Raw genomic sequence first — 13,742 nt, 5'->3', positions numbered from 1 at the left:
CGCTCTGCTCCGCTGGCTGCGGAAGCGCTTCCATGTGACCCGGGGGAGCGTGGGAGGAGGCCGAGCGAGCCGACCGCCCACGCCCCGGCCCGCCCTTCCGCACCTGGGCCGGGGAGAGGGCCGAAGGCCGCCGGGTGACCTGCAAGGTCGAAGGGCTTTTTCCTGCGTCCCGGGCGGCGGGGCTGGGGCCGGATCCTTTTGGGGTGAGGCAGCGACCGAGCCCTTTGCTTGGGGATTTCCAACTCCCGGACAGCTCAGTTCTTGGCTGCCCTTCCTCGAGGCCCCACATACATGGCGTGTGCGTCTACAATTGCAAAGGATGTTTCCGCGCCTCCCCCCACAGCCCTGCCGCCAAGCACATCCAGACCTAAGAGCCCTCCCTGACGGGCCAAAGTTCAAACTTCCGGGATGTGGCATCGTGGGCAAGTTACTTCTGAGTATTCTCAAACATTAAATAGAAATCGTTATCAGCTACCTCGCGGGGCTCTTTCCACATATCAACGATGTAACTATGGGGCGGGGGGGAGGGGGGGAGATGCCTGATAAAGAGGAGATCCAGAATTTCAAGGTTTCTAACCTAATGTCCCCTGTAACGATGGGGACTGATTATCCTCGAGATTAAATGATTCTCTCCTGCATGTGAAAGGCGGCCAGAAATTATTTAATTCTTTGTCAGACTATGGAAAATGTGGTCACCGGTGAGTTGAGAGACTGGGTTCTGGGCTCCTGCCAGGTGGCAGCCAGAAAGAGGCATGCAAGTTGGTTGGTTGGGATGAGGAGAGGAGGCTCACTCATAAGCTTTGCGGGGAAGGGGCTGCTCTGTTCTTCCTTTCCACCTGGGAAGTCTCCCCTTCCCAGAACTAGCACCAATGTAGAAGGGACTGCTGTCCCTGCCTCTCCCCTCCCCCGGTTTCCAGCGCACACCTCTTCACCTGGCCCTGTGGGGGGAGAAACACGGGTCAGTAGTCATCCTGAGGCCTCCCACACAAGCTGGGGGCATTGCTTCTGACCAGAAGGCTTCCATTCAAGCTTAGCAGTGAAAAGAAAGGTCTTATGACTCAGCCACATCAAGCCACAGCACAGGACCCGGGGTGTTCACCACCAGCAGGTGGCCCAGGAGGGGGTATTCCAGGGCAAGGCTGGCCTGCAGGGCTGTGTGGGAGTAGAGAGGCCTTGAAGCAAGAGGGACTGAAGATCAGATTCGCCGCCCTTGGGTGAGGAGCTCGGGCTCAGCTGCCGCGTGCACTCTACCTGCCTCCAGCAGGCATCATTTTCCACTTCCTCCAAGCACAGACTTGAAACAGACAACTATCTCCTCTGCAAAAATTTTTTGCTGACTCTCTTGGTTATTATTCATCCTTCCGCTAAAATCTCAAAACACCTTATGCAATCTCCTATCATAGCATTTATAAATGCCTATTTTCCTGATTCTCCCCTACTTAAACTGACCTACTTGGCACAGTCTGGTAGACTGTTGAACTAATGACTGACGGATGACTAGTCCAACTAAGCTGTCAGCCTGGCCCTAAAATGTCAGTAAATAATATAATAACATAAGGGCAACAATAATGGCTACGATAATGGCCGCCATTTACGAAGCATCTGCCCTATTCTAAGCCATGGGCGAAGTGTTTTAAAATATATTATCCAGTGTATGCTTCAAAATAACCCTATGAAAAAGGTATTATTATCCTCATTTTAAAAGGGATTGAGACTCGGAGAAGTGAAGTGACAGAAGCAGGATCCATTCAGCCCAGCCGTCTTCCTCTAAAGCTCAAATAAACATGATGTTCGTCTCTGATTCCAGTCAATCACTGGTGCCCCTCAGATTCACCTGGAATCCCTTTTGAGATGTTGAAAATACCCTCCTCTGACAGCAAAAGGCCTGAGATCATGGCACCACCAACTCCCCACACCATGAATGACCAAATGGTCCCCGAGGAAGACTGCACACCACAAACAGATCTGGAGTTGGGCAACAGGTGCCTAGTTACAGTGTGAACTACCCTTAGTAGTGAGTTTTATACGTAATAAGTGCCCTGAGCTTATCCACTGCCTTTGCTGAAGCATTTCAAGTGCCATTAGCTTATCAATCTTCCCATGTGAGGCAAACTGGTGATATTCCTGACTGGTTTTATAGAGCAGAGCCTTAGCTCTTTAAGGCAGGAGCTGTGTGGGCCTGCTGCACATAGGAGTTAGAGAAAGAAGTGATGGTGGTGTGACAAAGAAACCAAAATCCTGGGGGAAGTGGTTTGATACAGAAGTGGGGACACAACCCAGCTCCCTGGTTCATACTCTGGGGCTCCAGACTGTTTCATCTGGCCTCCTGGCGTTGCCATTTATTTGCTGGGTAACCTTGGGAAGTTACTTAATCCAGTCTTTTATATATATATTTATTTTTTTTTTTGTATTGATTTTTTACAGAGAGGAAGGTAGAGGGATAGTTAGAAACATCGATGAGAGAGAGACATCGATCAGCTGCCTTCTGCACACCCCTACTGGGGATGTGCCCGCAACCAAACTGAGGTACATGCCCTTGACCAGAATGGAACCTAGGACCTTTCAGTCTGCAGGCTGACGCTCTATCCACTGAGCCAAACCGGTTTTGGCAATCCAGTCTTAATTTCCCCATCTGTAAACTGAAAAAGGTAACACAACTTAGCTCATCATGCAGTTTTGAGTGTGTAACTCAGCACTATACTGGTCAGAGTAAATGTTCAGTAAGTGTTAACTATTAATACAATTATTAGAACGGTATCTGGCATTGTCAATTAAATCCACGGGATGAGTTTTGCTATTAGCTGTATAGAGTTTATTTCAAAATTGTAGGCTCTGCTGCTTTTAGTGTTGTGACCTTGGACAGACAGATTGCTTCACTTCATGATTGAACCGCTATTCTCATCTGTGAAACAGGGTTGCTCTAAGATGAAGGTCTTCACAGTGCTTTATAAACTGTCAAGCACTAGACAAACATTAACTTGGTTTGTACTGCGACTGTACAGGAATTCCAGGTCTGCCCCTTACATTCCAGGCTTCTAAAGTTTCCTCTTGTGTAATATGGGCAAGGTGATCACATCTATCTCAGGGGGGTTTTGGGGGGGGGGGGGACTAAGTAATTAAAGACAATATATTTAAAGTACCTAGCACCGTGGGAGGGGATCCATCCATGTCACTTCCCTACCCCTGGTTAGTGTTGTTTTCCAGTGTGCTACAGTAAAGGAGGCCACGGGATGTGGTGGGAAATGAATGGAACCAATAGAGCAGGGATTACTGCTACTGTGTGACCTTGGGCAAGTTACCTAACATCTCTCATCTTTCAGATTCCTTGCCTCCAACTTGAGACAGGGCATGCCTAGATTGCAAAGTTTTAGGCAGATAAGACTGACTGACCCAGCACAGACCTTACCTCCCAGTAGGGGCTTGCTCAGATATGTGGGATCCACTCTCAAGGAAAAGAGCCAGTTGGAAGCAACGACCCAAAATTCCCCAATCCGAAACCAAATGGAGTCATGAGCTGCAAAATAGGGGATCCAGATTCTACAAAGTTCAGCTGAGCTCGGAAGACCCCTACGAGGGTCCCGCCCAGTGCTAGCTACTTAGCTTTCCCGGGACCGTGCCAGCGGAGTGGTCAGGAGAAGGCCCTGAACGGACCCAACCCTCCCAACGCGATAGTGATAGCCCGAGAGGAGGAGGCAGGGGGAGGAAGGAATGTTCTGATTCACCGCCCCACCCATCCCCTGCCTCTAATCTCTCTTCCGGAATTTTACAGCCCTCTCTCCCCGGTGGAGGCGGAGGGGGCCGGGCGTCGGTTGCCGCCAGCTGCAGGAAGCCCCCCTCGCCAATCAGCTTCTGCGGGGAACCCCTGGGAGTCGCGCACACACCCCGGCAGTTAGCTCCTAGCAACCTCCCAGCACGGAATTGGTGGGGAGCCCGGCGGGGGATGGAAAGGAGCTGGAATTCCGGGAGACTCCGAGCTCGCTCGCTCCGGGGTGGGGCCGCGGGCGGAGAGTTCCCTCTCCGGGTGCGGATGGAGCTGGAAAGCTGCGGCTGCACCTCCGAAGGGCCTGAGTGCTCTGGGAAGGCCGCGACCTCTTTTTGAGATGCTTCCCGCGGCCAATTGGCTACTGGGATCCCATCTCCACCTCCGTCAGGTGCGACTGGATGTCAGCCAGAAATCCAGAAAGGAAACGACCTCAGGAACTGGGAGCGAGGGAAGGGGAAAAGTTGAGAAACCTGGCTCAGCTTGCTGTTTTACCTCTACCGATAAGGCAGCTGAGGCTGGAGAGTGCGGGATCCGCTCTAGGAGGCACTGAGAATTAGCAGCGAACTCCTTGTCTGGCGCTAGGCTGCCTCCTGAGCTCAGTGCACAGCATGGTGAGGGACCTCCGGACTTAGTTTCCCCATCTGGAAGTTGGAAAATATCAGATAGTTTACTAACAACGGAAACAAAAGCCTTTGGAAGTGAAGCAGAAAATCTCCCTACACAACGAAGGGATTAGGAGGTAGTGATGTTCACAGCTAACATTTTACTACGTGCCAAGCTCTGTTCTATATATGTATTAACTAACATAATGTTCACAATAATCTTAGGAGGAGGAAATTATTATCCTCGTTTTTCTAATGGGAAGACAAATGAGAGCCAGTTAAGCGAACTTGACCAAGGTCACCCAGATAGTAAGATGATAGAGGCAGGATTTGATCCCAGGGAGTATTTATCCAGGACCATCTCCTTCCCCTCTCTTCCCCCTTCCCCCTTCCCCCCCCCCCCCCCCCCCCCCCCCCCGCAAACACACACACACAGCCTCAACCACTGTGCCCTGCTACTTCTCAAATGAGAATGTGGTTACAATCTACCTACATCCTGGATGTTGTTAGCTTAACAGTGTAAGCTCTTTTCATTGTGGCAACCTGTCTCAGAGTGACTTAGATGATCTGTTTGTGTATAAATGTTTAATATATGCTCTCTGCCTGTGATAATGTTTCTACACACTGAGACTTCAAAGCACCAGGTTAAATGGGGCAATCAAGGTCACATTGTGAAACTGAGAGCACTCCTTCCCTGGCAGGTGCACAGTTGTCTTAATTCTGGCAGGTGCTATGGCCAGAATCTTGACTTTTCCTCCACAGTGGGTTCCATGTTACCTAATAGAACCTCAACCATCTCCACACCAATGATCCTAACTTGCCTACTGCTATGTTTTTCAAGGATACTGAAAAGGTTGCCCTGCAAAAAAAAAAAAAAAAAAAAAAAAAAAGTCCTCAGCTTCGTGTGCATATAAAACTGAAGTTGAAGGTTTCTTTCTTGGTTTAAAGCCAAAAAATATTTCATCTTTTGTTCAAATGCAAACATCACGAGAGAGAAAAAATAAAACTGGGCCTCAACAGTCATTTTTATGTAGTGAGAATGAGATGATCAGATCCTCCCAAAAAACGAGTTTGGTAGGAAGAAGAGCAGAAGGACTATGAACTTACCCAACTTATCAGTAATGTCTAAAAGAACTTGAGAAGTCAGTTAGTGCAACCCCTCCTTTTATAGGCCCAGATAAAGCAAAAGAGTTTTCCAGACAGAGCTATTGAGAAGCGGGGTGGGGAAACCCATTGTGGGAAGGGAACAGAAGGCAGGCAGAGGGGCAAAAGATTAGATTAGCTTCAATGTCAGAAGGCTTTCCTTCTAGTTGTGTTTTAAAAACTTCCCCTGCTCCCAGCCTTAAAAATGGTGTGTGCATTTTATGATATGTAAATTATAGTTTAATAAATCTATTAAAAAATGAGTTCTTTTTTATTGATTGATTTGAGAGAAATATCAATATGTTGTTCACTATTTATGCATTTATTGGTTGATTCCTTTTATATATATCCTAGAGACCCAGTGCACGAATTCATGCATGGGTGGGGGCAGGCCTACACTCAATCAGCCTCCAGGCAGGATTCAGATCCACCTGCTGACATTTGAGCAGGTTGTTAGGAGCCACCTGGTGGACGCTCTTATATTGTTTCTTCCTTGCGGCATGTCCAGGGAGGGGAAGCAGCCACAGTGCCCAAGGCCAACTTCCAGGAGGCTGGTGGCTGTTGGGATCCCTCGGTGCCGGACCCATTCTCTGGCCATTGAACCTGCAGGGATACTGAGGGAGTTAGTGGCTGCTGCCAGGCTGGTAGGCCGCCGGGATGGGTCTCAGCTGAGCTGCTCTCCCACTGTGGGAGAGCACTGACCACCAAGGGGCAGCTTCTGCATTGAGCATCTGCCCCCTGGTGGTCAGTGCACATCATAGTGGCCGGTTGTTCCAGTCGTTCTGGTCATTCAGTTGCTTATGCTTTTAGATAAATAGGTAGGTAGATAGATATTGATTCCAGAAAGGAAGGAAGAGGGAGAGAGATATAGAAACATCAATGATGAGAGAGAATCATTGATTGGTCACTTCCTGCAAGGATGGAGTCTGCAACCAAGGTACTTTGTCTTGACCAGAAATGAACCTGGGACCCTCTATCCCCTGAGCCAAACCAGCTAGAACTATTGGTTGAATCGTGTATGTGCCCTAACTAGGGATCAAATCCACAACCTTAGCATATTGGAAAGATGCTCTAACCCAGTGGTCGGCAAACTCACTAGTCAACAGAGCCAAATATCAACAGTACAACAGTTGAAATTTCTTTTGAGAGCCGAAAACCGAAAACCGACTTCTGCGCATGGGCCATGAAGTTCCAATCGCATTGTACGTGCATGCCCGCATATGGTATTTTGTGGAAGAGCCACACTCAAGGGCTCCAACCAACTGAACCACCTACCAGAGCTACCTTATCTTTTAAAGGCTGCCTACATAGTATGGCTGAACTATAATTTATTTAATAGGTTCTGTAGTGATAGATATTTGGATTGTTTCATATTTTGCTATTATAAGCAATACTATACTGCAGTAGACATTTTTGCATATACATGATGGAACTCTTTTAGGGGAGTTCTGTAGGATAAGTCCCCAGATAAACTGTTCCTTTTAAAATAACATGCTTCGCCAAGACCGGTTTGGCTCAGTGGATAGAGCGTCAGCCTGCAGACTGAAGGGTCCCAGGTTCTACTCCGGTCAAGGGCATGTACCTTGGTTGCAGGCACATCCCCAGTAGCGGGTGTCCAAGAGGCAGCTGATCGATGATTCTCTCTCATTGATGTTCCTAACTCTCTATCCTTCTCTCTTCCTCTCTGTAAAAAATCAATAAAATATATTTAAAAATAAATAAATAAATAAAATAACATGCTTCACTTTTTCCCTGCTGCCACAGAGATGCATGGAGGCGGAGGCTTGGGTGCATTCAAGATTCGGCTCTACCCATAACACACTGCTTTTTTTAAATAAAAAATAAATAAATAACTAAATAAATAACATGCTTCATAAATTATCATTTGCATACTATTCTAAACAGCCTGATGTAAAGCCCATTCCTAATCAAAATTGCATAAAGTGCCTAGAATTTAGTACACATTAAGTATATATTAGTTATTTTAATGATTATTGTGACAGTTATTTCACAATATTATTAGACTGGTGGGTAGAAGTCCATTCCTTCAGTCAACAGTTATTGGTGAGCTTCTGCCATGTGATGAAGCCTGAGAATCCAACAGTGCAAAGATGTAGACCCTGCCCTCGAGAAGCTGAGAGTCTAATTATTGATGAATGTGTTACCTGGCAATGACAACATTGTGAGATTGAGAGAAGCACTAAAAAGTGATCACCGGAGGGAGATAAGAAAGCAGAGAAAAGGGACATTAACCAGCCTGAAGGAGGGGGCAGGCAAGAAAGGGGCAATGAAAAAGAAGCAACAGTCTGAGTTATCCAAAGAGATAACTAGTGAGCACCCCGGCCATCAGAGGTATCCAAGCAGAGGCCAAGACACCATCCCCAAGAAATACTGGTAAGAACAGGAAACCAAACCAGTGGTTCTCAAATGTTCACCCACAGACTGGGGAAAGGAGAAGAGTAAGGATGCAGAGGTGACTTTTCATAGGCTAGTTTATTCCGTTTAAGGGACAGTCTTTCATTCTGAGAGTATATCCTTCTTACTTTCTTTGGTATTAAAATATCCTTCCTTTTATGAAGCAGTGGTTGCAACACGATAGTTGTTTTCTTTCATGATGTTGTTTGGCCAAACTAAAAGCTGACAACTATATCTCAGTGCCCCTTACGCATTTTTTGAAGTTTTGACTACTGATGGTGTCTAAAAGTCAGAGGACCTCTGAGCCAGGTAGCTTCTAAAGTTCTTCCCATCCCTGTGGCCATAAGATCCTTTGCTCAAAAATGATTAAGACATCCTGGCCTGTGTGGCTCATTGGTTGAGCATTGTCCCAAGCGGTATCCAGTTCAATTCCCTGCCAGGGCACATGCCAGGGTTGTGGGCTGGATCCCTCCAGAAGGAGTGCACGTAGGAGGCATGTTCCTCTTTCATCCATGTTTCTATTTCTCTATTCCTCTCTCTCTAAAAATGAATACAAAACTTGTTTTTTAAAAAGTGATTAAGGCTGAAGCTAAATTGAGTTTGGAATCTGTGAGCCAAATCCTTTTCAACAGACCTTGGGGTAAAAATAAATATGTATGACTCTAGCCAGTTTGGCTCAATGGATAAAGTGTCAACCTTCAGACTGAAGTGTCCCAAGATTGATTCCTGTCAAGGGCACATGCTGTGATCAAGGGCATGTACCTTGGTTGCAGGCTCAATCCTGACCTTGGTCGGGGTGCATATGGGAGGTAACCAATTGATGTATCTCTCACACATTGATGTGTGTGTATCTCTCTCTTCTCTTCCCTTTCGCTCTCTCTAAAAAATCAATGAAAAGATATCCTCTGGTGAGGATTAACCAAAAAAATAAAATAAATATGTGTGTGTCTGTGTAAGTAGAAGAAAGAAAACAACTTACTATCCTCTCAAATACTTTTATTTTTTTGGTTCCCAAACCACATAAGAGTACCTCAAGTTTCCATATAGACTTGTTCTCCTGCCCCCTGGGAAATGCAGCAGCGAAAGAGAGAAACCACAGAAATAACAGATAGAGGTGATATGGGAAAAATCAATTTGGTGCCGTTTTCACAGACCTTTAAAACAGAGGAGTGATTTCAGCGATGATGGGGTTTCGTGACCAGCGGCAACAGAGCCTGTGATGGGAAGGCGGGTGTTTTTCTGGCCTTTCTCTGAGTGGGCTGGAGGGGAAGGAAAGTGGTCCTTTCCCTCCCCTTTCACATAAGAAAATGGAAGCAATGAAAAGCAAAGCCTCCTGTAAGGTCCCATTAAGAGGAACAAATGAAATGCAGTTCCCTGCAGCCAGCAGATGCAAGCCCTCAAACAGGCTCTGGGCAGGCTCTCCCGGCCTGCTGCAGGAACTGAGTATTCACCAACACACCTGGTGCTGCTGTTACCATGGCGACTCCTCACCTTTTGCATTCCTTGACTTGGGGGTTGAGACTGGTTGGGGCACCTTTGCGTTTTCATGTTTCCCCTTGGCTTCTGAACAAGCAAAGGGGAGGAGAGGGAAGGATTCTAAAAACAGTTTGCCTGCCGCCTGGGCCATTTGTTTCCCAGCTTGTGTAACTAGGCCTCCCTGGGTGAGAGGGCCCTGAAGCAGGTGAGGGAGCGGAAATAGCCCTGGCAGAGCCCAAAAGACTTAGGTTTAAACCCCAGCTCCTAATGAATCCATTTCCTCATTCACCTAAGCCCTCCTCTGAGTCAGGCGCTAGTGAATACTGACAGAAGACCGAAGAGCCAGAGTTGGCCCTCAGAGAGCTGGCAGTGTAGAGGGAAGGCTGGGACAGCAGATGACCGACCACAAGCCGATATGAAAAGGGACTTCCCAGAGGCAGGTGTTGATTCTATCGATGCCTACAGATAGGAGAGGGGAGAAATGATGTGAAACCCACGCTGCACTGAGGACATTCTCAGGAAACTCCAGTAATGATTCCTTCCTCTTGAGCCCACTATAGTTCAGCGTGAATGCATCACATTGAAGGTGACAAGAACTGAGACTTGCACTTTGACCTCAGGCAAATGGATTCCCTTTCTTGAGCCTCAGTTTCCCCATCTACAAACCAAAGCTAATAATTACATTAATGAATGCTGCAAAGAGCAAATCACCCCAAATCCAAAAACCTGACTCTCCAATGCCCAACGGAGGGATCTTAAATAATTCTGAGCTTGAACCTCTCTGAATCTGAGTTTCCTCACCTGTCAAAAGGTAATCAAATCATACTAACTCTTAAGAGTGTTGCTGGAATTCACTGAGATAGCTCATGTAAACCACATAGCACCAGCGTGCAATAAAATGCTAGTTGCTTCTTATTACAGAATGAGAGCCTGCTGATCCAGTGCCTACGGGGTCCTGAGTCAGATATTAATTATTGTTACATGGCGCCTGGTTGGCACTGTGTAAATATTACTTTTTCGCCTCAACCTTAGCCTCTCTGCGAGATTGAATGAAGGGGAGAGGGCCTGGGCTCGGTCCTAAGGGGCTCGTCAGGAGACTGAGATAGGGGAAAAGGCAATGGGAGTGCGTCAGCCCTGATGCAATCGCAGGCTCATTGCTTGGCCCACTTCCTCCTCGTTGGGTGTTTACGGGAGATTGGATTCCGCAGGAACCCTTGGAAGTATGCACCGACGGCAGGAGCGGGCAGCACACCAAGTTGTCCCTGCTTTGGGGACAGTTTAGGAAGAAAGTGATACTGTACCTACCTGGGCCTCACGCGCCCTGGGCTCGGGGACAGAAGAAAGAGATACCAGGTGTTGAGTCCAGAAGGAGGGGCGGGGGAAGCAGGCTCAAGGAGGGAGGGAGGGACGAACCACTGCCTGATTGGTGCCAGGGCCAGCTTCCAGACCCAGCCCGATGAATAGGCCCTTTATCACTTAGTTTAGAAGCTCAAGGGAGGGAGCCATGGAAGGGGTCTCAGGTAACCAGGAGCCTCGGAACAAGCTCAGAGGATCCTGTCCCTTCCTTCCCAGTAGAAATCCTAACTGGAGAGAAGGTTCTTTTAACAACCGTGTTTTCCAGCCATTTGCCTGGGATCTTCATCAATTCCACAGCCTTGCTAGGTCACCAGGAGACATCCTGAGTGGGCAGTGTGGCACAGTGGTAAAGAACATGGGCTTGTGTCCTGGCCAGACAGCACAGTTGGTTAGAGCATTGCCCCCATCCACCACGGTTGTGAGTTCAATCCCCTGATCAGGGCACATACTAGAATCAACCAATAAATGCATCAATAAGTGGAACAACAAATCCATGTTTCTCTCTTCCTTCCTCTCTCTAAGATCAATAAGTAAAAAATAGTAATAAGTTTAAAAAATAACATGGGGCCGAAACCGGTTTGGCTCAATGGATAGAGCGTCGGCTTGGGGACTGAAGGGTCCCGGGTTCGATTCCGGTCAAGGGCATGTACCTTGGTTGCGGGCATATCCCCAGTGGGGGGTGTGCAAGAGGCAGCTGATCGATGACTCTCTCTCATCGATGTTTCTAACTATCTCTCTCCCTTCCTCTCTGTACAAAATCAATAAAATATATATATTGGAAAAAAAATAACAAAAAAATAACATGGGCTTGTGGCAGTCCATTCTCAGCTCTTTTAGTTACTGGAAGTCATGTCACCTAACTCTCGACTTTCCCATGTCAAATGGGATAAGAGCACTTAATGTCAGAGATAAAGCCCCACAGAGCAGGGCCTGACAATGATAAAAGAACTCACTAACTATTAGATATTGTTATTTTTATTAAGACTCAGGGGGAGGCGGAGAGGAAAAGCACTCCAGCACCAGCTCCCAGATCCAAACGCTGGAATTCTCTAATGTTTAGAGACCCACCCACCCTTTTCCCCCCCTAAAGGTGGGGCTAATTGTCCTTCTTGCAATATCTAATGACAGTTTCTCGGTTATCAGGAAAGAATCAGACTTTCCCTCCCCCAGAGCTTTGAAACCCAGTATGCAAAGGTTGCTCAAGCTCCTGAGTCATTCAGCAAAACCGGCCCGAGATAATCAGTGGATCAAGGAAATTAGATGCAGAGTCGGGGAAACCCAGCCACAAAGTCTGGGCCTCCTCTTAGGGTAGTTCCCTTTGCTGGCCCCTAGGATGAGCTCTCCTTACGGTTCCGTAAACAAGACAGCACCTGGCAGCTGAGGCCTTCCTAAACCTCCACCCACCCCCCCAACCCCCCAACCCTCTAACCCCCGCCCAAAACACAGAACAAGACATTAATTATACCCGGGTTTCTACCTGCAGCCGGGCATTCCCATAGAATCTTATGTGACACAAACTCTTTGCCCTTGGACAAAACCCTCTCCTTCCCTCCACACCCCAGTCCTAGGGAGAGTTTCCTCCCTGTTTCCCATCCTCCCTACCCACTCCTCTCTCAGCCCCAGTAACGTCTGCCCAACCACTCCGCTCCCATTACACTCATCAGGGATCTCAATCACCACGTCCAAAAGACCGTCTCCAGGCCTTTCCTCCCTGTCTTCTCTGAACACCTGTTGACACTCTCTTTAAACTTCCTGGGCTTCTGAAGCCACAGCCCAATGGCTCTCCTTCTCTCTCTGCAACTGCACTTTTTGGTACTGGCTGCTTTCCATCCCTTAAATGTTGTTCTTTGGTGGTTCTGCTCTTACTCGCCTTCTCTTCTATGCTTCACAGCCCCTCCCAGGTTTAATCGGTGCCCAGGTCTTTTAACATCCACCTCTTTGCTGTTCTCAGACCATATCTCCAGCCCAGATCTTCCCCTAAAACGCCACCTGCCTACGAAGCAGCTCTTCTTGCATGACCCCAAGCACAACATGCCCAAAGCTGAACTCTTTATCTCCCCCCCAAAACCAGCTCTCTCTCCTGATCTTGATGCATGACACCACCTTTTACCCTGTTATATAAGCCAGAAGCTCAAAGGTCACCTTGCCCTCTCCCTGTCCTGCCTACAAAGCATGATCATCTTAACATTGTGTAAGTCTCCCCCTTTCCCCTCTATCCCTGTTTCTGCTTCAGCTCAGGCCTTCATCATGACTGGAAGCCTAGACTATTACACACCTTAAAAGTGGGCTCTAGCCGGGACCGGTTTGGCTCAGTGGATAGAGTGTCAGCCTGGGGACTGAGGGGTCCCGGGTTCGATTCCGGTCAAGGGCATGTACCTTGGTTGCTGGCGCATCCCCAGTGGGGGGTGTGCAAGAGGCAGCTGATCCATGATTCTCTCTCATCGATGTTTCTAACTCTCTATCCCTCTCTCTTCTTCTCTGTGAAAAATCAATAAAATACATATTTAAAAAAAAAAAAAAAAAAGTGGGCTCTAGCCGAAACCGGTTTGGCTCAGTGGTAGAGCGTCGGTCTGCAGACTGAAAGGTCCCAGGTTCGATTCCAGTCAAGGGCATGTACATTGGTTGCAGGCACATCCCCGGTAGGGGGTGAGCAAGAGGTAACTGGTCGATGTTTCTCTCTCATCGACATTTCTAGTTCTCTATCTCTCTTCCTTCCTCCTCTCTGTAAAATATCAATAAAATATATTAAAAAAAAAAAAAAGTGGGCTCTAGGTCTGAACTTTTCCCCCTTTTTACTAGACTTATCTTTGAGTGCCTGGCCATCTACAGTCCTTTTCCTGAAAACCCTCTGTTGCCCACACATCTTACTGAAGAGGTGCCCCTTGATTCCATGTTGACCTTACCGATGCTTGCCCTGCTGTCACCATGGTGTTTTGAACCAGAGGTGTACATTTGACCAAACTGGACTGAATTCTATCTCCTGGAAC

General features: G+C 47.7%; 1 protein-coding gene across 1 annotated transcript in view; it reads right to left on the bottom strand.

Moving 5' to 3' along the window:
• Positions 1-330, bottom strand: part of PTP4A2 (protein tyrosine phosphatase 4A2) — a 33,465-nt gene extending 33,135 nt beyond the window's left edge. Inside the window, exon 1 of the mRNA XM_084874382.1 lies at positions 104-330. The gene's annotated coding sequence lies outside the window, so the exon portion shown is untranslated. The remainder of the gene's footprint in view (positions 1-103) is intronic.
• Between the last annotated feature and the right edge of the window lie 13,412 nt (positions 331-13,742).

This window comes from Pipistrellus hanaki (assembly GCF_964339955.1).
Source record: "Pipistrellus hanaki genome assembly, chromosome: 2".
NCBI classification, from domain to species: domain Eukaryota; kingdom Metazoa; phylum Chordata; class Mammalia; order Chiroptera; family Vespertilionidae; genus Pipistrellus; species Pipistrellus hanaki.
This window is presented reverse-complemented; position numbering and strand designations above follow the sequence as displayed.